The sequence below is a fragment of the Octopus sinensis genome, linkage group LG2 (assembly GCF_006345805.1).
Source record: "Octopus sinensis linkage group LG2, ASM634580v1, whole genome shotgun sequence".
NCBI classification, from domain to species: Eukaryota; Metazoa; Mollusca; class Cephalopoda; order Octopoda; family Octopodidae; genus Octopus; species Octopus sinensis.
In genome coordinates, this window is record NC_042998.1 from 147,907,332 (window position 1) to 147,931,712 (window position 24,381).

The 24,381-nt window shown below is 36.6% G+C and overlaps 1 protein-coding gene and 1 long non-coding RNA gene across 10 annotated transcripts in view; one reads left to right on the forward strand and one right to left on the reverse strand.

The window, feature by feature from the left end:
- The window catches only part of LOC115229044 (casein kinase I), a 258,460-nt gene that overhangs the window by 73,123 nt on the left and 160,956 nt on the right, over positions 1-24,381 (forward strand). The window lies entirely within an intron of this gene.
- Positions 2,077-18,052, reverse strand: LOC118761954. The gene is made up of 3 exons (XR_004997753.1): positions 18,041-18,052; positions 3,072-3,077; positions 2,077-2,312 (listed from the first exon to the last, which is right to left on the reverse strand). It is a non-coding gene; the product is annotated as an uncharacterized LOC118761954 (long non-coding RNA).

Sequence of the window (24,381 nt, forward strand, 5' to 3'; positions counted from 1 at the left end):
ACGATGAGTCTACGATTTAAAAAAAATTTACCATCATATATTTCCATTTTAATGCATTTTTTCGCTTTTATATAAGGGAAGTAACTCTCTAAAAATATCTACGATGTGTCAACGATTTAAAAAAAAAAATTTACCTTAATTTTTTTTCAATTTTTAATGCATTTTTTTGCTATTTTTTGGCTATAACTCTCCAAAAATGCTTATATAGTTATTTCCCTTACAACCCGAGCAACGCCGGGCGATACTGCTAGTGTATATATATATATGTATGTATATGTATATATATGTATATGTATATATATGTATATGTATATATATGTATATATATATGTATGTATATGTATGTATATGTATATATATGTATATATATATGTATGTATATATATGTATATATATGTATGTATATATATATATATATGTATGTATGTATGCATATGTATGTATGTGTATGTATGTATATATATAAGTATATATGTGTGTATGTATATATATATATATATGTATATATATTATATATATACATATATATACATGTATATATATGTATATATATATATATATATACATATATATACATGTATATATATATATATATATATATCATCATCATCATCATCATTTAACGTCCGCTTTCCATGCTAGCATGGGTTGGACGATTTGACTGAGAACTGGCGAACCGGATTACTGCACCAGGCTCCAATCTGTTCTGGCAGAGTTTCTACAGCTGGATGCCCTTCCTAACACCAAACACTTCGAGAGTGTAGTGGGTGCTTTTACGTGCCACCGGCATGAGGGCCAGTCTGGTGGTACTGGCAACGGCTATGCTCGAATGGTGTTTTCCAGTGACACTGGCAACAACCTTGCTTGAATGTTTTGTTCAAGTGCCAGTAAGGCGACGCTGGTAACAATCACGCTGAAATGGTGCTTTTTACATGCCACTGGCATGGAAGCCAGACAACTGCTCTGGCAGTGATCCCGCTTGGATGGAGTTGCAGTTACTTCTTTCCTCATTGTTCTTGTAAAGGATGATGATTCTAGCGTCCCTCATGTCTTGCAGCATGCTTCCCTCCTTCCAGCACTGGCAGAGAACCTCATGCAAGGGGTGTAGCAAGTTAGACTTGCAGTGCTTGATGAGGTCTGGAGGAATACTGTTGCTGCCTGGTGCCTTGCCTGCAGTTAAACTGTCAACAGTTTTACTGAGCTTGTCTACGGTAGGCTCTGCATCGAGCTCTTCCATGGCGTCAAGGGCTGCAGGAGTCACTGTTGTCTCTCCAGAGTAGAGGTCAGAGTTGTGCTCCACCCATTTCTCCATCTACCTGACTCGGTCAGTAATAATTTGAGGGTGCGTTCTTGCTCTGCGTTGTTCCCAGCGCCTTGTTTATACTCTCATACATGACTCTGATGTTGCCTGTTGCAGCAGCTGCCTGAATCCTCCCACTGAACTCTGTCCAGTACTTGTTGGCGCAGCGCCTGGCGATGTTCTGAACCTTGCTCCTGGCCGCCTTGAGAATCTGCAGGTTTTTCTCAGAGGGTGACTGCTTGTATTCTGTGAGTGTAGCGTGCTTGGCCTCAATGATGGGGTTCATAGCGGATGACTCGGCGTCAAACCAGTCATGTGGCTTCAAGGTTTTCTTCCCAAAAGTTGCCAGGGCGGTGCGGTGGATGGTGTCTCGCAGAGTTTTCCACTTCTCTGGCCTGTGATGCATTGTATACTTCTTCAAAGGCCTCTGCGAACTGTTCCACTAGATCAAGGTCCCCGGCTTCTTTGCACTGTTGAACCTTTTTGGTTGCAGCATACTAGAGAGTGGTCTGTCTCACAGTCTGCACTGTGGTAAGAGCATGTATGGAGAACGTTTTTTATGGCAGCATGCCTGACTACAATCAGATCCAGTTGGTGCCAGTGCTTTGAGTGTGGGTGCCTCCAGGAGACCTTGTGTTGGGGTTTCGTTTTGAAGAAGGAGTTGGTGATGCACAGGTTGTGAAGGACACAAAGCTCGAGCAGTCGCTGACCATTCTCATTGAGTTTTCCCACTCCAAACGAACCAAGGCAAGAGAGCTACGAGGCGTTGTCTGCACGCACTCTGGTGTTGAAGTCGCCCAGGAAAACAAACTGTTTGGCACTTGGTATATTCCTGATGGTCAATGCAAGGTTCTCGTAGAACTCATCCTTGGTGACCGAAGTGGCGGACAGCGTTGGAGCGTACACACTGATGAGTGGTGTTAAGGCAGAGTGCTAGGAGTCGCTCAGAGCCACCGCTGTTTGGTTCTATCATATTCAGCAAGCTGTTCCTTACTGCAAAGCCCACTCCATACTCAATATATCAATCATGTATATATATATGTATATATATATATATATATATGTATATATATATATATCAATCATGTATATATATATATATATATACTAGCATTATGACCCGTCGTTGCCGGGTCATAGTGCTAGTTCATATATATATGTGTGCATATTACATGTACATCTATATATATATACATCTACACAGAATATAAAATACAAAGTTTTATCTTGATATCGCTAGTGATAACAATACTCAAAATATATAACAGACTGTAATTGTAGGCCCGCCTCTTGCAATTTCGATCAATAGTCCTCCCTCTTGTATAGAAGTGTGGCTACAATCTAGCCTACCTCTACTTCTGGGTGGACATTTTAAATTTTTATCCGGGACGTCCTACGTCCCAGATATAAAGGTAAAAATAAAATATTTCCACTTTGCAATGTTCAAGTCGAGTACTCCCTTGCACGCTCCATTGACTCGAACCTTGCTTCTATTTTGGCAAATTTACCGCTTCTGGTTAGATATCTTTCGTAGTCGCACCAAGACACTTTTCAATGGTGCTTTCCTCCAGGTGTTCAAATCTTTTTTTTCATTTTTGGGCTGTCTTCTATCAAAGGCATTCTAACGAAAATGCTTCCATATAAACAGTGAAAATATTGTCAATTTCCCCAAACAGACTCACAATTCAATTTTTAAACAATAACCAAAGCTCCTTCTCCCAAAGGGGGAGGGTTACAGTTTACAATTATTTAACAAATGCAACACTACAACCTTTCTCTTTCGAGGAACCAACAAACGTGATAACAATAGTTAAACAGTAATAATAATAACAACAAACCTTACGGTGAATCAAAAAGCAGTACGCAGTTGAAGCTATAGTCCTTTATGTATAAGAAATAAACCAACAGCAGTACTCAGTAGAAGCAGCTGTTCGAGAAAACAGACATTACATACAGCCAAACTTCATATAGATACTTAATGCTAGCTAATTAGCAGATAATCTAATGTAAAAGCCGTGGTAAACGGTATGTGCACAGCTCCATCTGGACTATTTCATTTCTGCACACTAATTTTATTTTTAATTTATTCCCATTCATGTGAAACCACTTATTCAAGTTCAAGTCATTGATGCAATTTTATACCAATTGCTATTTTTACTTTTGTTATGTTATGATTATATTATACTTTAGTTTGATTTTAATTATTACTTACTACATATAATTCAATTGTTATTATTATCTCTAATTTTTATTGTTAAAGTGAAAGTATCTGACATAAAATAGAGAAATGTTTTTGTTTCACTTTTAACAAGTAATACTGAAATAGTGGAGAAGATATGATATTGCTATGGGCTCGCCCTAGGCAAGAAGTTGAAGATTTGTTTTGGTCATGAAACTACATGGACCCTAAGTAAGGCATGTGTAAAATTTGAATGAAATTGGTTGTGTAGTTCTCAAGTTTTAGGGAAACACACAGACAGACAGACTCACATTCTCAGTTTTATATATATAGAGATATATCATGTATATATATATATATATATATATATGTCATGTATATTGGTAAAAACGGTAAGATAACAAAAGAAAGAAAGAGACCTCAATATTATGTAAATAGAGGAAATTTATCTGTAAATTAATATGTTACCATTATTCAATAGCCAAGATAAAACTCTGAGTTTCAGATGCCGAACTGGAAATCCACAACATCATCTCTTCGGTTCTCTGGCCAACCGAAGAGATGGTGTTGTGGATTTCCACTTCGGCATCCGAAAATCAGAGTTTTATCTTGGCTATTGAATAACGGTAACATATTAATTTACAGATATATATCATGTATATATATATATATATATATATATAAATAATAAATTGATAAATAAAATAAAACATATGCATATATACATACATATATGTACGTACCTACCTCTACATGTGTATATACATGCATATATGGGTACAGGACGCCAAAAAATGTCGAACACAATGAGAAATGAAAACATAAACACAAAACCAAGGAAATGGATATTCTTCTTAAACAACGAAAAAATAGAGTACAGGACATACAATACAAAGAAAATTCCCCTTCTTCAGTCGCCTTTGTTTCATCTACTCCGCGTTTCGAAGGTCAAGGCGAGACACGACTTTAATGAAACATTCCTTCCCGCGAAAAGCAAATTAAATAAAATTTGAGATTTTTTTGTGGATGGGTAAAAATGGTAACAAAAACAGGACAGTAACGACAGTACAAAATATAAACAATAAAAGACAGGACAAGGAGAATAACAGTAACACAGACAAAAAGGTCTGTTAAGCCGAACGAGATAAAATATTACGATCGCTATTTTTGAGAACGGCGAAGGAGCCACAGAAAATGCCATCTACACTTGAAGGAAGCCAGGTCAGAAAGACAGTAGCAGAGCTCTCATCGCAGGTCAACGACGAGAGGGAGGAGGAGGAGCAAGAGAAAGGGAGAGAAAAAAGGGAATGGTTGCAGAGAAAACCAGAAAGAATGAAGAATGAGAGAGGGAGAGACAGTAAGGTAGAAGAAAAGGAAACCCGAAAGAATGAAGGCTGAGAAAGGGAGGGGGACAGAAAGGTTAAGAGTGCGCATCATTATTAACATTAAGAACAACCTTACTTAGAAATGGATGCGTGCGTTCCATCATATAATAAATTAATAAATAAAATAAAACATATGCATATATACATATATATATATATATATATATATATATAATATATATATATATATATATATATCCTTTCAAAATGTGACCTCGTGTGTACCGTTGGCGATTTTTTTCCCTCTGTCTTCCCTTCTCTGGATCTTTCTTTCTCCTAAGTTTCCGACGAAGAGCTCCGCTCGAAACGTTAAGCCCTCCTTCTTTCCTGAGCATCCAATAATACTATATTTGTTCCACGTCCTCGTGTTGTGTTTTTTTGTGCTTTCTTGTTTGGATTAACTATATATATATATATAAATTTTTTTTCATAATGAGATAAAAAAATCAAGGCTGTGTAGATTTTAGAACATTTATAGATAGAAGGTCCTACAGCTGTTTCCAGGATATTTATTTTATTCTGTCATTGGAGAAGGTGTGAGGGGATCGTTAAGTAATAGTTGATTTAGGTAAGATATGAAATAGAGAGTGAAGTGGAGGAATGAAAATAGGTGTGAAATATGTAGGGATATTATATTTGTAGATCCATTATTTAGGCAGAAAGGTATACATATAAGATTTCAATACCTTATGAGTAAAATCCAATAGTATTTAAAATTGGTCATTCCAAGTATAGAGTTTATACACTGTGTTATTGAATCAAGGATTTTATTTAAAGTGACCTAAAAGTAGGGAATGTATTAGGGTCAAATCGAAAACAGGAAGAGAGGAATAAAGAAAAAGAAAAAGAGAAAAGAAAGAGAAGAAAGTAAGAAGAAAAATAAAATAATAAAAAAAGAAAAACAGGAAGAGAGGAATAAAGGAAAGAAAGAAAGAAGAAAAACAAAGATATAGATAAGGGAAAGTATATATCATTATATATATATATATATATATCATACCAATTAGGTGAACACAGAAGCAAGATAGACTTCTTACTCATCCAGAAAGGGATAAATAAAAGGTTGTGAATACTAAGTCTTTTCCTGCTGAACATAAACTTGGGTTAGTAACTTCAAAGTATAAGTTTGATGGATTCTGGGACAGACTACCAACCAGCAGTCAGTTCAGATAAGTATTAATTGGTGCATAAAACAAGATATAGGGTGAGGTTGAACCAGCTACTTTACAGGATATATGGGAAGATATGTTAATGGTGGCAAACTGGACTTCTGGTTGGGGCATGGTCCTAGCTATAAAAGAGGGTGATGTAGTGGTGGGACAGCCCTATGGGTGGAGTTTGAAAGAAAGGGGATAGTAAGGAGCAATATCAAGTAGTAAGAGGAAATTAGACGTTAAGTACACTTAGTTTTGGAGGAAACCAAAGTTAAGATGGTTGCCAGTGTTCTAAGATGTAATGATCAGAGGTGAGATATTTCAGATTGCAAGGCAGTGTGCCAGTGAAAATTGAGATGTTAGCAAGAAGTGTATTAGGTATGAGAGTGGTGCACTTGTCCTTACCAGTGCTGTAAATAATGAGGTATGGAATAGCTGTTTAAGAAGATTGCACTGGAAAAAGAGGGCCTACCACAAGTTGGCTTAGCAGAGGGGTCAACCAGTCAAGTTGACAGCAGTATAGTAGATGGATAATTTTAAGGTATAAAGATGCACTCAGTACATGTTGTAATTTGGCTGGTGATAGAAATGGCATCCATCTACAGAAACACAGCCAAAAACGAAAACTACTTGGTCTATAGAATAATGAAGCTGAATATTAACATTTAGTTCATCATGCTATCATTTCTGCACACTGCTGCTCTTGCTATTAATATTGTTTATAATAAACAATTGGCTATCTTTTTCAAGTATGTATTCTAGTTTTCAAAGTTAAAATTTGCATCATCATCATTTTATGTCTGTCTTCCATGCTGGCATAGGTTGAATGGTTTGACATGATATGAAGAGTCAGACCTTCATGTTCCACCTCAGTTTTTTCCTATGACTAAATGCCCTTCCTAATGCCAACCACTTCACAGTGCACACTGGATACTTTTGTTGTGGTATTGGACCAGCGAGTCACCTAACTATTTGTCAGACTAGTTTGAGGGAGAAGCCCTTTGTTACCAACAAAGGTAGTAGCTCTCTGAACTTTGCCCAGCCTATTCTTATTCTAGCAATTACACTTTGTGTTTTCCTCCTCCACTGCTAATTTGGTTACCTAGATAATGGAAACTATCTACTACTTTGAAGGGGACCACCATTACCACTGGACATTTGAGGAAGTCTATTTTCTGTACATTCTTAGTGTTTATTGTACCTGCACAACTGCTAAGCACAAAGACTACTTTCTCTGTTAACCTTCCTATGATACTGCTGCACTTCTCATATATCCATAGTTTGCACTGGGTACTACACTGAATGGAGTTTCTACCAACACTTTTTTTTACATATTAAGCAGGCCATTTCCCTGAAGGGATTAATTATTTGTCTGTTTTCCTATGTACTAGGACTTTGCTCTTTACTACATAACCTTAAAGCCCTTTGATTCGAAGCCTTGCTTCCACACTTTAAATTTCCCTAATTTTGGTAGTGATTCAACAATAAGTACAAAGTCATCAGTGTAGAGGATCTCCCAAGGGCAGCCAGTCTTAAATTCCTCTGTTAGGGTCTGAAGGACTATAATAAACAAGAGTGGGCTGAGAACCAATCCTTGGTGAGCTCCAACTTGTACACTAAATTCCTTGCTATAGTCATTACTGACTTCCACCTTATTGACAGCTTCCCTGTACATGGCTTATTCAGCTCTCACCAACCACTCATATATCTCTAGCTTCCACATTCGACCACCAGATAAAGGAGCGGGTTTTGCTCATGTTGACAAAAGATGAGTACAGAGATTTATTTTTGGCTAAATGCTTCTGCATTTGCTTCACTAGGAAGATAGCATCAGTAGTGCCTCTTCCTGGCACAAAACCAAACTGAGTTATGACCCTTTCTGTGACTTCTGTCACCTGGTCCAGCCGGCAATTTGATACCGCTATAGTTATTTTTGTAGTTATTTCTAGCAGTTGACTACAATGCTGCTACACCAGGTATTGAGTATTACTCCCTTGTGGACAAACTGGTTAACTATATGGGTGACAAGGCCATATCCTACTCCACCAGATATTCTAAGCATCTCAGTGGTGATTTGTGGTGAGCCTGGTGCTTTCTCTGTCTTCATATCCTCAATTGCTTTATCTGCTAGGCTACTGTTGATTCCGATAGGCAGACTCTTCTCTCATACATTCTCTACATTTAACAGCTTTTCATAGTGACATTTCGGGGCCTCTTTCTTTGCAGAATCACTAACTGCTAGTGAACCATCATCTTTGCAAATGCACTTCTCTCCTACATCACAAAATTTTCTCTGTCACACTATCTTGCAATTTGGAACACCTCAAGCCCCTGGTCCACACTCCGCTGAATTTTGGTGAATTTTTTCCTTTCTGCTTTCCCCCCTAGCTAAACATATGACTTCTAGCTTTATGATATAGTTTTCTGCTAACACCACTCTTCCAGTCCAATTTCTTTGCTCTAATGGCCCTGTGTACTTCCCTGTTTTTCTACCATGTCACTTTAGGTTTGGAGGGGACTTTGGTCCAATTTTGGACCAAATTTGGTCAATGGTCCTTATTAAGTTGTCCTGTAGGAATCTCCATTTGTCCTTCATGTTATATATAGGTTACTATCTCCTCTTCCTTTTTGTCAAATGCTTCAGTTAGAATGTCTCTAAATCTCTGACTATTCAGAGGACCTTTAAGCTTTCAGATCTTTCTTTTCTTCTTCACATCCTTCTAACCTAGAGTTTGAAGTCACTAATGACTAGCCTATGTTGAGGAGTGTACTCTTCACATGGGAAGGACTTTGCATTTATAAGCAACCATCTTTCCCACTTTCTGGTGAGAATGTAGTCAATGTGGCTTGTGTGGCCACCAGATTGATAAGTGAACAGGTGACTGGCTGACTTTCTGTAGTTAGTATTGCAGATCATAATGGTTTGTGCTCTTTTGAACTGTTGCACACTATTCCCTTCAAAGTCCACTTGTTGCCTGTCTTCCTCTAAGCATCAATACTATCTCACTTCCTGTGCTAAACTCTTCACCAGGTCTTTCCTTCCCAGAACTACAACTTCTTTGAACTCTCTGCCCACCTACACCTTCCTTATAATTAGCAGTAGAAACAAGTTCAAGTTGAACAAAGGTGATGAGTACTGTTTTCCCTTTTAAGGTCAAATAATACTAATTAAACAAAAAATACAAAGATATAGCTTTTAAGGTAAATGTGCCAAGAGTTACAGAGTGAACCATGAAAAGACAAAAAAACTTCTCTATTGTGAGCTACTTTAACATTTAAAAAAAATATTATACATAGATAATTTAAATATTATGATAAAATAATTTTAGATACATTAATGTGAGTTAGTGTGATGTTTAAACCAAGTGCTCTTCAACTGATATTGGCTTTGAAAGACATGCAAGTATAAGTTAATCAATAAAAAAAAAACCTACTGAAGTGATGACGGGATAAATTGATGGCGAGTGAAAATTTGTATTTAGACTTATTTGTTAATCTTCCTGGTTTTTGTTTGTAAAGTAGGAATATCATAAGATGGGCCTAACCTGTGTAATTACAAAATTACAAACTATTTTGAGGTTACATTTCCCTAATGTTAACATGATGCTTTAATTGATGTAGATTTGTCTTCCTTTAATCATCATCACTATCATCATTGTTGTAGCATCCACTTCTCCATTTTTGAAAAAATTTGCTGAGGCATATTTTCTACAGGAAGGACAGCCAACCCACCTGATTCCAAGCAATATAATATTTCCTCTTAGCCAAACATACTTTTCATAGAAAACTGGGAATGAACAACACCACTTTTATGATACTCGTTTACAACCCTCTCATGATGTTAAGACAAGAGTACACACAAACATGCATGCACACACATGATCCTCTTTCAGTTTCTGTGTACCAAATCTACTCACAAGGCTTTGGTCAGCTTGGGACTGTAGTAGAAGACAGTTACCCAAGGTGTCATGCTGTGGAACTGAACCCAAAACCAAATGGTTTTGAAGTAAGCTTTGAAGCCACACAGCCTTTTGAAAATATTAAAACTTTAAATATTCAATGATTAAAATGCTGGTTTTTTTTCAATTGAACATTATCATAGAGATAGTGGTATATTTTGTTCACACTAGAGAGGGACAATGTAATTGAAAGGCCAGGTTGAAAATTTTAGAGGCATGTAAACTTCCAATAGAGATATACCAAACAATGTACCATAGACATCCTAATCTGGGTATTAATCAACTATACCAGCTTTATGATCTTGATGATTTAAAGGAGTATTGATTTCTTTGGAGTCAACACAAAAGACATAAAAAAAAAAAAAGGACAGGGTCATAGATAGTATTTCTTTTATTAGCTCTTGATTTGAGATGAATGACAGAAAAATTAGAAAACAAGTTTTGTTTTCAAATTATGACACTTTATATTAATAATCTCATTAACATCAAAATTTTTCATTAAATCTTATATTTGTTGTCATTTTAGATGTTTGTCAACTATATTTGGTTCTTTTTTAAAAACTGATTTTGTTTCATTTATTTAAGAAATGTGACATTTTAAAATTATGAGCTCTACTTTCATTTAATTCGAAAAATAGTAATTATAAACTATCTAATTTATTTTTTTGTATAGCTATCATTTTTTGTAAGGTTTGCATCATGAGGGGTTGGGTAGCTGTTGAAATGAGAGAAATAATTTCCAAGCTCATTTATGCCTTCATATTTTACAGTTTGGTTGCTTTTATTTTCATATTAAGAGCAGTTATTTTTAACATTACTTTACTAAATTATGAAATGAGATTAGCATCTCTTCTCAGCAGGTAAACTATATATACCCTTTTCTTTTCTGAATAAAGAGTGTTCAGTGAACATCTGACAAAATATCCTTTGGGCCTATCTCAACCCTTCAGCTATCCTATTTCAAGATAATAAAGATTTTAGTGCCACTTTTTATATGAGAAAATCTTTGGTCTTAATATTTTTACTCAGTGTACACAAAATATGCAAAAATTTCAGTCCCATGCTAGTGTTGAAGTAAATGTCAAAAGGAAACCAGAATCAAAGAACCAAAGTAATTTTTTTATAATGTTCTTTGTCTGTCTGGTTTTTAATTAAAAATGTGTATTCAGGTCAAAATGTAATTTTGAGTCTGTACAAAATGTTTGTTGTATGTATACTTGAAATGCACCATACTTTTAAAGTTGGATATTCCACACTCCAGAAAAACATATTTTGAATTCAGATGTGTATATAGTGGTTTGTCTGCAAGATTATATGACACTTGTAAAGTGAATTCTCAGTTTTGTATATCATTACCCTTAACAATTTAGGAACTAATTGTATGAAATTTAACTTTGTGCTAATTTATAACGTAATACAGCCCTGGACTGACCAGTGCCTTGTGAGAAAGAGATAAAAAGTTGTATGGAGGATTTTAATATAGATATGTACTTATCTATGTATATTCCACTTGTCTTTGCCATAATGTCAGCAAAACCAGTGAGAAGCATTTACATCTCCTGTAAACAAAATGTCCTGTAACCTAGGGCTTTTACAACATGTGGACCTCATTGGAATAAGATTTCCTTTCTTGAAAAAACAAGTCAGGGTTGGTAACAGTACTATCTCAATTTCTTTTTAACTCTTGTTATTTTGAATGAATGTGGATGTTAAAATGATGATGATGATATTTCAACATTCACATTTCCATGCATGTATCAGACAGAATTTGTTGAGGCAAATTTTTTATGGTTGTATGCCCTCCCTGTTACCTTTCCTTATTTTCCCCATGGTCAAACAGGTTTTCATGGAAAATTGAAATTGAATGAAATGATTTGCATGATGGTGGTGCTCATTTATACTTCTCAAATAATGTAAAGATGCGTATAGACAAACACACACTTAAGCATGCACACACATATCGACTTACATATATTTTAAGATTTCGCTTAGGTGTAGCATTACTAACAACTGGTGTTAACTCAGTATATATATATATATATATATATATATATATATATATATGTGCTTCGGACTAAAGTGCTAGTCAAGTACAGAATATGAAATTAAATAAATGACAAGGGAATAGGAATTATGTAATCAACTTTGTAAGCTTACAACTATTTCTACTAGAAGGTGCAGTGCACTCATCAACTTATAGCTTCCTTGAGCTCCTAAAATAGTACATACATGCGCACGTGCACACTCATACACACACACACAATGGACATCGTTAAACTTCTGTCTACCAAATCCACTCTCAAGGCTTTGGTTTGCTTGGTGATATAGTAGAAGGTACTTGTCTAAGGTGTCACACAGTGAGACTGAACCCAAAATATTGTAGTTGGGAAGCAAACTTCTTAATCACACAATCATGTCTTTGTGTATGTACATTTATATATGAATATATATAAATAAAATTAAGCTATTATGACCAAACTTATATTCCAGATAAATTAATTCTGAACATTACATATTCCAAAGCAAACTTTTATTCACCAAATATTTCTGTTGTCTGATGATTTCAATGTATTTATTTTAATAATGCTAGGTTGGATAATCTTGCAAATTTGTGGAACATGTATCTGTACTGTACACCAATTTACTCAACATCAATCACATATGCTGTGTTTAGTGATGTAGATGTTGCAGCTGGCTGGTTTGTACTGTGTCTTGGCCCAATACACCCAACAGTTATACCTAATTCTACCTTACTGTTCAAGCAGCAGTTTTATTGTATAATAGATGTTTCATTAGTTTGCTGTATTGGATTCTAATTCTGTGGGGCCTTTAAAAGGCAATAGGCAAATTATTTCTGTGTGATGTCTTTTGTAACATGATATGGTGACTGTCTTCAGCTAAAACTGCATTGCATCTTGATTTAGAAAGTCTCTTTCATTTAGTTTCAATTCATGAACTGTGTGCTTCTAGTATTGAGTCTTAACTCTTTAGCATTCACACTGGCCACATCTGGCCAAAATATTTTACCTGCTTTATGTTAAAACTGGCCAAATTTTGCCCTTCATACCTACCCTACAATGTCATTCTAAAAGTAAACAATCACATTATCAAAATCTGGAAGTTACAATACAATTAATGATTAATTTAAAACAATGTGAATCCATAAACATTACATTTGATAGAGAAATCTGAATCCTAGAGGGTTAATCACTGTATAATAATAATAATAATAATAATAATAATAATATCATCATCATCATCAGAAGCACAGTTAAAGGAAAATTGAAGTAAAAGACATGATGATATAGTTAGTTGCCTTGATCTGCAAAGACATTCCTCCAATAGTGCCTGTTCTGCATTGAAGTCAACAATGGAGGACAGGGATTATTGGAGGAACATGTGCAAATCATGGAAACTAGCTATATCCTTAAGTCCTTTACTTTAATTTTCCTTTAACTGTTTTTAAGAATTGAGTGTGATAATTCTTGTAATTGTGCATATGACTCTGAATATGCAAGCACTTTATTTGAGCCCATCAGCAGTGGCGGCAGCAGTTGCATTGGTACCTCGGGGAACATGCGCTCCTCCACACTGCTTGCTCTGCCTGCTACCACCACAGTAGCTGCAGCAACTATTGTTGGCAACGACCGACTGAGCGAGTGATGAATAGACACAGGAGTGGCTGTGTGGTAAGTAGCTTGCTTACCAGCCACATGGTTCTGGGTTCAGTTCCACTGCATGGCACTTTGGGCAAGTGTCTTCTTGTATTATAGCTTCGGGCCAACCAAAGCCTTATGAGTGGATTTGGTAGATGGAAACTGAAAGAAGCTTGTCATATATGTATATGTTTGTCCCCCCAATATCGCTTGACAACTGATGCTGGTGTGTTTATGTCTCCGTAATGTAGCAGTTCGGCAAAAGAGAGCGATAAAATTAGTACTAGGATTACAAAGAATAAGTCCTAGAGTCAATTTGCTCAACTAAAAGCAGTGCTCCAGTATGGCCGCAGTCAAATGACTGAAACAAATAAAAGAATATGTGTGTGTGTATATATATATATATATATATATATATATATACATATATATAAGTATTGTTTTAGAAATCAGTTATAATCATTTTTCAAATTTTCATTCATCTCAAAATGAACTCTTTTACTATTCACTCCTTGTTTAACATTTATGTTAAATTCTTTCCATTTGTATAATTTTCTTTTTAATGTTTCATTTTTGTTTCATTGTTCTTGTGCATCACAAACATATGTGGAATTTCTGATATTTCCCTGTTTCTGGCTACTTTTCCATTGTATTATATCAACACAGGGGCAAATCTGCAGTATAATATATCTTCATTAGGCCTTATCTCTGTCATCTCACCTATCATATCTAACATGCTCAAATCTGATCTAATTATTTTGCTCTGTATTTTTCCTTGGCTTATCTCTAGCTCAGTACATTTACATTGTAGTTTATCCTGTTGCCAATACTAATAAAGTTGCTTTCTTAACTGATGTTCAGAGTGTCTTTGTCTCTCATACCATTGATTATACAAAATCTCATAATATAACAAAGGTCTTGGTTTTGATGTAGAAATGAAAAGATCAAATATTTTCACAGGCGTGAGTTCCACTGTACTATCGTGGTTTTTGTGTTGGATTTAATTAACTTGCTTGTTAGGAATCAGTGGTACTAGATCATCTGGGAGTATTACTGAAGATTTTCATAGCCCATTGAAGGGAACATTTATCTCTCATCTGCTTGCTTACTTGAAGCCACAACTAAGCACCAACCTTTAAAGCTCTTGTTGTTAAGAGGCAGTAAAATGTGTAAATTACTTTCAACTTTTGACTAACTATACTTTCATCAACATAATATCTTTGACACATGTATTATTTAATTCAGGGATTGGCAAAAGTGCTGATCCATGGGGGAGTCTATGTGACTATCCAAGGGGGCTGGTATTTCAACTACATCAATATGATGAAATATTTATCAATTTCGTTAAGTATTTTCATCAAATTTCTTCAAATATTTCCTATTAAAAAGTGGTAATGACTCAAGAATGAAAGAACTATGTTTTTAAATCAAGAAATTTTATTATTTTCAATTTTATTTAAAAAAAATTTACATGATTAGGGCTTGATAATGATTCCACAAAAATGACAGTAATATAAAAAGTTTACCAACCCTTGATTTAATTCATCTTTTGTTCAGAACTTCTTTTAGCTGGCATTTCTTCAAACTTCCAACAACTTCATTTGCTGTTGGTGACTCTCTTGCCAATATCTATATCTTTAAACTGTCTCTATCTTAACATACCTTCATAACTTATCTGTTATACAAATCTGTTATACAAATACTCAGAGTGAACCATAGATTTCAGGATTGTTTCCTTATCAAGTATGTAACTGTTTATAATTTCACATTTTGTCTTATGGCACTGGTATTGATTTTCTATTTCTTTTCACTGGGCCCTTCTATTTCTTCTCTGCTACTGAAGTGAAGGCTCGTGTTGGTAATTAGTTCTAGGATCTTAATGAAATTCAGATTCTGGGAATCCACTCGTGTCTCTATCAGCAAAAATTAGCCAATGGAGTAAAATTATATGAAAAAATAAAGAAAACACAGTGTAATAAACCGTTTGGAAATGGGGAATTTTATGAACATTTGAAAATATGAGGACATTTGAAGCATTTTATGAACATTTTTGAACCTAGAAAAAGAGAATTTAAGAGAGGGTTGTTTCTGTAAGTGATGATGATGATAAGGTATACCTGAGTGAGTGCATGGTTTCTTGTTGGAGAGATGGATGATGAGCAGAATGTTGGTCTCGTGCAAAAGGAGAGAGAAAGAGAGAGAGAACTACAAGTAGGTGTTAGCAAGTATATGTGAGGATGTTAGTATGCTATAAGTAGGTGAGTGTAAGAGTCAAATGGTATGTGTGTGTGTGTGTGTGGGGGGGGGGCAAAGTGAAAGGAGTCGGAGTTTGAAGTAAAATAATTGATTGTTGATTTCAATGGGAGAGAATGTCTTCAAATGTAAGTTCAGTAGTTATTTATGAGGGTATCCAATGGGTGATGAACTTTGGTGTTGAAGTCCAGCCTGAAAGGTCATAGTAGGAATGGTCAGTAGAATTGGAATGTATGCAATAGGTTTCAGATATTCAGGGCTGTTATGTTGCACATACTAATCTGCATCTGATTAATTCATATGCTTCAACAATGCAGAGCTGGTATTTTATGCAATAATTTACATTACTGGAGGTACAAGTGAAAGTGCCCTTAACTTGTAAAGAAGACCTAAGATTATGTAAGAGATTCAAAGAATAGGTTCTGCAGTAGAATTAAATGGATAATCCATGTTGGGTGTGGAAAGAGGTTACATAGGTTGAGATTGTCTAAAAGAGTGAGCATAATCAGGTTGGATTTGAGAAAATGGAAATTGTGAATGGCATATTGGAGAGGGTAGAATAGAAGGTGAGGTAGAGAAAGGAATGCAGCTGGGATTTTTGCAGAGTTGTGGTTAATAATTTAGATGTGATGATGGATTGTATCAATGGTAGGTTGAAGGTAGTTTGAAGCATGGATACCCCCCCCCCCCCCATCAGCAGCTTGATAGTTGATACCCCCGTCAACGATGCTATCTCTGATGCCCTTTATTCTGCTTGTTCCCCAACTCCCGCCCCTCAGACTTCACAGCTCAGCATCGTCTACACCAACTCGTGCTCCTTATTCCCAAAGTTCAGTGAACTATTTACACTGGCCCTACGCGACTCCCCTGATGTGATAGCTATCACCGAGACTTGGCTGACTCCAGCAGTAAAGGACTTAGAGATCCACCTGCAGGGCTATGTCCTTTTCAGATGTGACAGAGGAAAAAGGCGAGGTGGAGGTGTTGCTGTGTATGTTAAGTCTGAGCACAAACCGTCCTGCGGTATTCTACCCACAAATGCTCAACCTACAACCAAATTCGATGCCATCTATTGCAAGCTGAGCCTATCTGAGTTTTGCCTGCCCGTGTTGGCTGTCTACAGGCTGCCTCTAGCCGACCCCCAGGACGATGCTCATCTACTCGAGGCGATAAGATTCGTTTCAGCTTTGCATGACTGCTTGGTACTAGGCGACTTCAACGCTCCCACGATCGATTGGCCCGCATCAATTTGTACAACATCTTCCCGGTTCGGCCAGGCCCTTCTTGACGTGGCTGAAGATTGTTTTCTATCGCAACATGTTGAATATCCGACAAGGCATCGGTCTGGGCAGCAGCCATCTATGCTAGATCTGGTATTCTCCCGCTATCCAAGATCAGTGACAGACGTATCTGTGTGCGCCCCTCTTGCCAAGAGTGATCATGCGGTCCTGAAGTTCATCATGCACACAACTTTTTCCACGCCCACGATTACTTCGCTGCCACGTAGAGTCTTCTCTGCAATTAATCTTGAAATTCTAACCGAGGCTTCCGCGCTTCTGGACTGGCGTTCCCTGATGACGTTGTCCTCAGTTGACGAACTATGGTCATCCCTCAAAGCATATGTAATCTGTTTGACTGACCAGGCAGTTCCCGTTGGACTTCCCAAGAGGAAGAAACACAAGCCCTGGGTGACAAAGAAGGTTAAATGAGAACGTCGACTCAGAGATATTGCTTGGGCTGAATTCAAAAATCTGGATTCGACTGCAGCTTTTGAGGTGTACAAAATTCAACGAGACCGAGCCGTGAAAATTGAAAAAAAAGAACGCTTCAGTTATGAACACAAAATCGCGGCAAATGCCAGTAGCAATCCAAAAACCTTCTTTGCCCATGTCCAGCGGAATTCCCGCTTGAACAACCAGATTGCAACATTGGTAGACTCAACAGGCGTATCGATTGAGGACCCTTATCAACAGAGTCAATTATTTGCCGAGGCTTTTTCAACTATTTTCAAACAAGATGATGGTCGTGAACCCCCTCCATTTGATAGATCGGTACCTCCAATGCTTCGATTGATCATCACGCGGGACCAAGTCAAACGTGTTATTCAAGGCCTCGATGTCAACAAGGGTCACGGCCCTGACGGCATACACCCACGGGTTATCAAAGCGTTGGCTCCGGTCATCTGCGAGCCCTTAACACGACTATTCAATATGTCATTGGCGACGGGTGTTATACCTGCAGACTGGAGAACAGCGATAATCTGCCCAATTTTCAAGAAAGGGAGCCGCGAAGACCCGCTTAACTACCGACCGGTTTCCCTTACATCAATAATCAGCAAGATGTTCGAAACCATCCTTAAGAAAAAGTATGATGCTCCACCTCCTAAGCACAGCCTCGATCACTGATTCCCAACACGGCTTCGTGCCGAAGAGATCATGCTTGACCAACTTACTAGTAATGGAAGAATTGGTGACGTGCATCCTCGATGATAGTGATGCTGTTGACATCGTTTTATTGGACTTTGCCAAAGCTTTTGACTCGGTAAACCACCGCCTACTACTTGTCAAGCTTCAGGCATATAGTTTCCATCCGGATATTGTACGATGGGTTGGTGCCTTCCTCTCAGATCGCTCCTTCCAAGTTCAAGTTAATGGTTCGCGGTCCGACGTCTCCAGTGCGAGCAGTGGCGTGCCTCAAGGTTCAGTGCTTGGGCCCTTGTTGTTCTTAGTCTTCATAAATGACTTGCCCGACGACCTCACGCAACACACCCTTCTATTTGCCGACGATATCAAACTGGTCGCTCCTCGCGGTAGTATAGAGGATCTTCGTCGATGCCTCCACCAAATTTGGAAGTGGTCTAACGATTGGGACCTGTGTCTGAACGTGTCAAAGTGCTGTCATCTGCCTGTCGGCTCTACTCCTGCAACTCAACTTGATTTCGAGCCGGGTCGTCTGCTGCTGGAGAGGACCGATCAGGTAAAGGACCTGGGTATCTTGGTGGATTCCTCCTTTTCGCCTTTGGCCCAGTGCGTCCATGCTGCCAAAAAAGCGCGCGGAATTCTGTTTTTGATTCGACGGTCATTCGGAATGCTCACAGCAGCCATATTCCTGCCACTCTATGTCACGCTGGTGAGACCCATATTGGAGTATGGGATTCAAGCCTCTTCTCCTTATCTCCTCAAAGACATACAGCACCTCGAAAGAGTCCAGAGGCTGGCTACCCGCCTGGTTCATGGTCTCAAAAATTTGTCCTACGAAGAAAGGCTGAGGACGCTCGACCTTTATTCTCTTGAAAAACGCCGCCGCCGTGGTGATCTCATTCTCGCCCACAACATCATAAGCGGGAAGTGTAACCTCTCGAAAGAGCTGTTCTTCACTCCTGCTCCGGAGCGTCGGCTGCGGGGTCATTCCGAAAAGCTCTACCTGCGACGATTTCATCTCAATCGAAGGAGAGGAGCTTTCTCCGTCTGGGTTGCGGATCCATGGAACAAGCTGCCAGACGAGATGGTGAAGATGCCGACGACCGCTTTGTTCAAAGCCTCCCTGGACCTCAAGTGGCCTGAACTCTTTACATGAACACCACCCTGTACTTAACTCCATGTCCCCCTACATGGCCTTGCTATTTGCTTTTGAGCCAAATTAACTAACTAACTAACTAACATACTAACATTGTTTTTATTTTGTAGTACAAATTTGTTGGTTGTAATTTGAGTTGAAGTTCTTTTTACTGCTTTCATAATTCTCTAGAACATCATAAATGTTTTTGAATCCAGTTCACCAAAATATTTGCATAAAGGATTTGTCAAATTTCCATGTTAAGTTTTTATATAATTCAGATATAAGAAACTAAAGGTAGAACCTTAAAGTACACATAACTGAACTGGAACTTTACATACAATACTGTTAATGAGGTTATTTTCAAATAGTCTTTCATTTACACCTGGATTACTTATTAACATGTAGATAACAGTATACTGTACTATAGCAGGAGATAAAAATATTAGTACCTGTATAACTGTATGTAAAATAGACTTAGTTGTTACAATAGGACACTAGTCTAGATATTTTGTTGTTACTTTTAGGACTATATGCCATGCTGCTTAAATATTTTAGCACTTTCTGGGGTTCACTATTCCACTCAATGGAATATTTATCCAGCTGAGGCTTTTAATATCTATACCAGTAATTTCCATATCAATCAGATACTGTGTATTTAGTGTGGAAAGAAATGGTTGTTGTTTCACTTAGTACTTGATAATTTGTAAAGTAATATAGTCTTTAATATAATTATTAAATAGTATTTTGTGATTCACTGGCTAAAAAATAGGCAGATTGCTTTTAATAAAGGAAATTTATTAGAATATAGCTTTTTGAGCAGGCTTTTTTTTTTATTTGATGCTAGTAAATTGAAGTGAAGAGTATATAAATTTATTTACTGACTGAGTAAAATAGTCTAAAAGTAATAACTAATTGTTAGTGTACTTGTCAAATATCTCGTAGAATAGACAATAACTAGGAAAGAGTTGGCATCCTTAAAATTTTAGATTTAAAATACAATGAAAATATTTTTTTATCATTATTAGTTTGAATTGACAGTTTTAGTTGGGAAGAGAACTGAAGTTTTCTAGATGTAGTTAAAGATAGAACAACTATGTTGGTATTGTGAAAAACTTATTTTCATAGCTTGTGATTCATTGTTAAGTAATAGCAGGTTAGTACTACAATTGTTTTCTAGAGATGAGTAATATTTGTCCCAACCCAGAAAAAATGCCTTTTTAATTTAGTGCTTAAATTTGTTATAAATGAACTTGAATTTTTCCACACCTTTGCAGAAGTATGCATGATACTATATTCAAAACTTTGCAGCAAATTTTGTATGGTACAGGACATCAGTTGACTCTTGGTTGGGAATTGTAATGATCTGAATGGAAAATACAACTAATAGTTTGTTTTTGAAATCTTACAAGAAATAATAAAAATATATGGCATGTTTGTTTTATAAGAAAAAGATTTCAATATTCATAGGCACGTAAAAAGCACCATCCGATTGTGGCCATTGCCAGCCTCGCCTGGCCCCCGTGCCAGTGGCACGTAAAAAGCACCATCCGACCGTGGCTGTTTGCCAGCCCCATCTAGCACCTGTGCCGGTGGCACGTAAAAAGCACCCACTACACTCACAGAGTGGTTGGCGTTAGGAAGGGCATCTAGCCGTAGAAACATTGCCAGATCAGACTGGGCCCGGTGCAGCCTTCTGGCCTCCCAGACCCCAGTTGAACCGTCCAACCCATGCTAGCATGGAAAGCGGACGCTAAATGATGATGATGATTAAAAATATTTTAGTTAACCTGATAAATTTTAGATATGTTATTTTTATGCTTTTCTTCCTATTTTCATATATAAACTTACTGTTAACAAAAGTTGGAATGTGTGGCATTAAGTTATTCCATAAATGAAAGATGCATTAAATACTAAAAAATGTACACATAGGACAGACAGAAGGACCCTAATTCTTCCTCAGTTATTGACCAAAAATACAAATACCCAGTTTTGTGCCTTTAACGATAAGACTGGGAAATTCATATATTGGTGGCACCCACAAGATTTGCGTAGAATTAGGGCTTGAGCAAACAAAACAATTCAGGGTGGACGTACGAAAGTAAACATGTAATTTGAAATGATAGATGAAGAAAATAAATAAAGCCTTTTGACCAAACACAAGAATGAAGGTTAACACCTGGAAGAAATCCTCAAATGGATATAAAAAAAAAAGAATTAGTTAGAAAGGAGAAAAAGCTGACCAGCATGCTAGGTGTCTCTGGTGGCAAAAAGGCAAAAAATAGAAAATCACTCAAGGGTCATGTGTGAGCAGCTGACAGAAGGAAAGGAGGATGAGAGAGAGTGGCTGAGAGAAAGAGAGAGAGAGAACAGGGGAAGGAAGGGAGAAAGTCTACAATTGTGAGAAGCGGAGAGAAAGGGAGAGAGGAAGTAGGGATGCTAGAAAAGGAATATTAGGATAAAAGAGAAAAAAAGACAGAAAGATTTGCAAAAAATATATACTAATTTACTGTTAACAAAAGTCGGGAGGTGTGGTGTTCAGTCATTCCATAAATGAAAAATGCAGTAAATACTACAAAACGTCCATGTAGGACAGACACAAGGGTCCTAATTCTTCTTCAGTTATCGACCAAAAATACTAATACCCAGTTATATATAACGTATATATATGAACATACCTCAGCATCTGAGGTTTGATATGGTGTGAAATGGTCTTAGATAATGGGAAAATCTCTATTTTGTTAAAATGAATGTTGAAAGCCCTTTATAAAAAGAATAAATTAGAAGTTTCTGTTGTAGTGCCAAGAAAAATATGTAACAATATGTAAATAAAGATTTATTTTCTTCATGATCTTCATTTAATATCCATGCTCCATACTGTCTTGGATTGGACAGTTTCGCAGGATCTGACTGGCCAATGGACTGCATTAGGATCCACTGTCTGTGGTGTAGTTCCTACTGCTGTGTGTGCTTCCTAATGCCAATCAATTTAAAGAATGTCCTGGGTTCTTTTTTTTGTGCCATCAGCACTTGTGAGACTGCTATACAACTTGCAATGCTGATCCCTGGTCTTATGCTTGAAGATGAGGGATTAAAGTATGAAAGAAGGGGCCAGAGCAGAATAGTTTTCTTATTGTAAAGGAGCTGCATGACTACTCACCTTTAAAATCAGAGTGGAGTGATGTGGGTGGAGCTGGGAAGAAATAAAATAGTGAAGTAAAAGTGTTTATATATTTTACACATGTATTTTTCACTACACTGTAATAAGATCTCTGCAATATATAATGTACCTTTATGTCTTTTTTTTATTCTTTTATAGTAGTTTCCATTAACTATACTTGAAATCCTAAATACTTGCTAAATACTTATTTGTGGGGAAAAGTGAAAAGAAAAAGAAGTAATAAAGAAGTAGATATTAGAGCCTTTGTATAAAAAGGTTAAACTGATAGAATATTGGTAAACCCTCTAAAATATTGAGAGGATGGAATTCAGTTAATATTGGATAATGCAGCTATGTAAGGGAAGTTAGAAAACCTTTGAATAGTTACTGTCGTGGTGGTCAGATTGTTGGGAATGATGGGGAGAGAGAGAGAGAGGGAAAAGTTTTACTTTTAATGACTACTTTAATATGACAAGGTGCTCAGCTAATTAAATGGGAACTTCTGAAGGTGGTAAATAATCTTTATGAAGTTAGTGTAGATTAGAGTTGAATTGTTGGCTATAAATACTTAGATAGAAACTGGAATGGGAAAATAAAAATTCTGTATTTCTGACGTAACAATTGAGATTGGCTCTTTCTGTTGTGCATTTGTTGACTTTGCAAACAACCTATTGCAGAGTTATTCATTCATGCAAGCATAAAAATTTGCGCTATAGTGACAAATGTTAATGAAAAATTGACACTGAGTTACATCATCATCACCATTGTTTAATATCCACACACACACAACAGGCTTCTTTCATTTTCCATTTATCTACTCAAAGCTTTGATTGGTCTGGGCCAATAATAAAAAAACACTTGACTGGAGAGTTGTGCAGTGGGACAGAACTCAAAATCACATGGTTGGGAAGTGAGCTTCTTAACCACACAACAATACATACTGCTAATTACAGTATTAAGAAAACAAGCAACTACTTTATATTTTCAAAGTAAGATCTTTAATAAGAAAATATAATCATATTTATTAGATTATTGTAACAAATCTCACATGAATTCTTTTTGACTTTTTTTTTGCGTCCAACTTTAAAAAAACAAATTTTTCTTTTCTAGATTTTATTTGATTGGAATTCTGTTACATTACTTACCCTTCTATAAGCTCCCCCCCAATCATTTATGTAAAATATGTTTGTCATTTACTTAACCAAAGACAGGTGAATTAAGGTTATTACATTGTGTAAAGCAGTTATATCAAAGAGCCTGCTTCATGAACAGTGTTAGCCATCAATGTCTATCTGTCTATCCATCCATTGCGGACAATCTTCAATTGCCTCCTACTAAAACTATTATTTTTAAAACCAGATTTAAATACTTATTCATTGAATCATAAATGCTTATATATATTCACAAATTATAAAATTCTTTTACTAGTTTGTATTATCTACAGCTGTCTGATGAATGATTATGTGAAATTCTGAATAATAGTTTGTGAACGCTCTCTCTCTCTGTGTATGTATGTGTGTGTGTGTGTATATATATATATATATATATATATATATATATATATACTGGTAACTTAGTCACTACCTTACCCCAAAACTACTAGTGATGATTTTTGTTAGAACACCATAATGCCGGATAGGGTGTTGCTGTATTTGATTTTGTTCCTCCTAGTTCTGATCTTGATTTTAGCCTTTTGTGAGTAGGCAACATAATTATCAATAAAACACAAGGGGCAATTTGAGTGTTTCCCTTCTTATTCCAATATTGAATCTCTAACATT